We start from the raw sequence: 3,857 nt of genomic DNA, 5'->3' as shown, positions 1-3,857 counted from the left end.
AAGCATTCACAATATTAACAATGAGACTCGTCCTTTACAAACACCCTATAGCCATAACTGTATAACTTAAAAAAAAGAAAAAATCAACCAACAGGAGGAAGTGATTTGAGCCAGAGAAAGGGCACTTTTCATGATCTCCTAGCTTGATGGGGACAATCACGGAGCCAGCAGAAATCTCCACGTATCTGGAAACGATTACTGTATCTCCGTTTACGTGGAACCTTCTCCGATTGTTGAAATACGTATTGGTGACGGACATCTCCCTTTAGGGCTGCAGTGTGTGATCACCTGCATTTCTGCATTAGGAAGTTTCAGGTTCCTCTGGAGGCTGAGGTGAGTTGGTCACAAAAAAAGGTGTAGCCACATCTGGCTTCAAACTCAAGCTGCAATACCACTGAGATCATTCTGTGGTCTAGGTGGTGAGGAGTTGGGTTATTCAGGGCCATCTTACTTACTTACAGCAGTCTCTGTGGTGCGCTAACGCTCTCTGAAGCAAAGGTTGGATTTCACAAAACACCTATGCCAGTACCCATGGGGTTCAAGGCCCTCTCTTAGGAGCGAAGGGAAAGGCGTGTGAGTGGCGCTCTGTTCAGTGGGTCTGGGCCATCTCTGACAAGTGCTCTAAGTAGAGAGGACCGTGAGAACCGAGGGGAGACAGAGACAGTTCCAAGTGGAGAGTCTGAGGTTCTGAAGGATGCTTTTAACTTCAATAGGCTTAACATGTGAACCAATAATAGTTTCCTTGTCCTGGAGTTGTTGGCTGTCGGCAGCTTGCTACCCAAGGGCTATCTTTGGGAGAAAGAAAATCAGTGACTCTACGTAGTGGCAAGTCAGTTGGGAATCTCCTTACTGACATCACTGTACATTTTCCAGCAGAAAAAGAGATCCAAATGCATAATCCAGGCATCAGGGACATCAAGGGAATTTGGTGACAAGCCTCATGATCTAAAGGTTTATGCTCATTCTCTGGTGGAAACGTTTCTGCCCCACTTTGTTCTGTTTTGCTTTTTATGTATGACAGGTTTAATAAAAATAATATTCCTTACTTAACTAAAACTCCTTAAGACTAAGTGATTTGATTTTGCTTGATTTCAAAGGAAATAGGAGATAGAGCAAAACTAAGCAGGAAAGCTGAGTGAGAGTCTCAACCCCACGGAAAGCACAGGTCAAGGAGGTGGGAACTAAGCATTCCTTTGCCAACTCACTCCTGGCCCTGCTGACTAGCGCAGTAACTCCACTGCTCCCAGTATAGAGGCTGAACATGCTGGTTTTCTGCTGCCTTCCATGCTTTCATCTGGAGCCCAAGCTATTGATGACAGGAACTCCAATGGAGAGACCAGAGAGCATGTGACATAATCTTTGGCTTTACTATGGTATGTGTGTCTTTCAGGGCATATGGTCTGAGATGATCCATCACGGCCTATGATGTCAGATTATCCACTGAGACTGAGGTCTCTTTGCAGAAATGCAATTATATGCAGATAATGGTATTTCCAGTTGTCGTGACAGACCAGACTGACGCTGAGAAGGAGTGACGGGTTGCACGCTGGATGATGTACGCTCGGGCAAGCACAAGAGTGAGGCACCACGAAAGCAGCGGTCAGTGAGTTTTTCAGTTCTTTCCTTCCCTATATGTTTTTCAGCAGTCAGCATTGGTCACCATCCAAAAGCCTACGGCCAGCCACTCCGCAGAGCTCAGCTCCGTAGCCCGGTGAGTCCCAGGCCACCGCAGTGATTCCCGGGGCCTCCACCTGCTCCTCCAGCCGTGCATCCTCTTCTTGCTACACCCCTGCTCTCTCCATAAACCAAAGGACCATTTAGAGGGCTGCCTTCAGCTCTGTTGTCTCCATGTTAATTCCCCCAATCATTTTACTCTTCCTCTAAATCTTTCTTTCGTTTCACTTTTTCTACCTTTCATTCATTCTCCTTTGTTTTTCAATTTTTTTTTTCCCCAGACTCTTCCTCTGAATCATCTATATTCTGCTTGGACTCTTCTGGCCTCCAGCACTAGGTTGAGAACACACAGGAACCTAACACTGTGGGAAATTCCCTCAGTCATTTAACCAGCCTTTGCTGAGAATCCGTGTGCTCCTGACCCTGGCTAGGTACTGGGTGTACAAAGAAGCAGTACGGCACAATAGAAAGACGGTCTTCAAAACCAATCGGATGTGAGTTCAAATAGCTGCTTTGCCACTTACTAAGCTGTGTGGCCTTTGTTTCTCCATCTGCACTAAAACCAAGTATAAAGCACTTAGCACAGTGCCTGAAACATGGCACCCAATGCATGGAGCGCATCGTATCTACTATTATTTCTAAGCTGTAATCAAGACCCTCACAAAGTACATGTTTCTTGGCCTCATGATCTTTCTGTGAATACTGGCTCCATATTGCTGAATTATCTTGAAATTTGTTTAATTGAAAGAAGATTTTTGAAGGGATTTTGAGAGCCCAAAGCCATGGGTACAACAGACTCAGTGTTGATTAAGAATCAGTGAAGTTCTCTTCTTGTCCTTAGACCTTGTCTCTCAGAGACCACCCCGACCTTGATCTTTATTCCCAGTCCCACCCCAGTTCCCTTTCTCTGCCCTGCGCCAGCGGTGAAGGACTAAAGGCTGAGGGTGTTGGTCAGTAAGCCTTGTTTGAATGGACATCCTCCTCCCAATTGCGTGCATATTTTAATAGAGGACATTGTAAGACCACACTGCACTTCAGACACTAAGGAAGGAAGGTTGTGGCCCACCCTAGGCCAAGTGAATCAGAATCTCCAGGGAGAGGCACAGGAATCTGCTGTTAAACAAGTCATCAGGCAAGTTGTAAATCTGATCTAAATCATTTACAAAACAATGACTGTGCATCCCCATGTCTTTAAAAAGTGTTGTTTGGGGCAAAAGAAATGTGAAGTGGGATACATGCCCTCAGGGAGTTTATAACTCTATTTGCACATTATACCTAATATATGCTTGTAATGTATACATATGTATATGTGTGTGTATATATGCACATGGGTGCGTACACACACGTACATAAAAAGATGTCACCAAGCAAGGTTGTCATTATAAGTGAGATCAGCGTGAGTAAAATGCACAGAAACAATATGCCCAAAAAGACAGGACTAGGGTAGCGTCCTGAAAAAGGATATGCAGGAATTTTCCACTCTTGTTATCATGGAAATAGTCAAATACCCACCCAGGTAAAATAAATATAGTGCGGTGAACCCCTCTGGACTTATCACTTGACTTTCAATCATTTTGTTTTTGTTTTGTGGTACGCTGGCCTCTCACTGTTGTGGCCTCTCCTGTTGCGGAGCACAGGCTCCGGACACGCAGGTTCAGCGGCCATGGCTCACGGGCCCAGCCGCTCCTCCGCATGTGGGATCTTCCCGGACTGGGTCACGAACTCGTGTCCCCTGCATCGGCAGGCAGACTCTCAACCACTGCACCACAAGGGAAGCCCTGACTTTCAGTCATTTTGCCCAACTTTTGGTCTATCTTCCTCACCGTTTCTCCCCAGTCTCCTTCCCCCGCAGAGCACTCAAGCCCTGTCCTGGGCCCTGAACTGACTCTCCCCATGGTGACAAGATCACAGTAATGTTTACTCTATTGCTACACCTCTTCTGTGGAGAACAAGTCCGCAGACCACTCTTGGAGCCGCAGTGCTTTAAAGCACACGCCAGACATCAGCTCACACGACTTCACAAAGAGAAGAGCGCAAGGATTCCAGGCAACGGTAGTTTGCAGATGGGACTGAACCATAACATTTATCATTATGCAAGATTAAATTTTTAGATATTAGGAAAATAATGTACGGCTGTTGCACAAATTTTGGATAACAGAAAAAGAATCCCGTACAACAGTTAT

The 3,857-nt window shown here is 45.7% G+C and overlaps 1 long non-coding RNA gene across 1 annotated transcript; it reads left to right on the top strand.

Annotated features, from left to right (window-relative positions):
- The first annotated feature begins 1,251 nt into the window (after positions 1–1,251).
- LOC137205718 (uncharacterized) lies at positions 1,252–2,374 on the top strand. The gene is made up of 3 exons (XR_010934274.1): positions 1,252–1,373; positions 1,644–1,711; positions 1,956–2,374. It is a non-coding gene; the product is annotated as an uncharacterized lncRNA (long non-coding RNA).
- The last annotated feature ends 1,483 nt before the right edge of the window (positions 2,375–3,857 follow it).

This window comes from Pseudorca crassidens, chromosome 14 (genome assembly GCF_039906515.1).
Source record: "Pseudorca crassidens isolate mPseCra1 chromosome 14, mPseCra1.hap1, whole genome shotgun sequence".
NCBI lineage: Eukaryota > Metazoa > Chordata > Mammalia > Artiodactyla > Delphinidae > Pseudorca > Pseudorca crassidens.
Note: the sequence above shows the minus strand (reverse complement) of the source record. Positions and strands in the feature narration are given on the sequence as shown.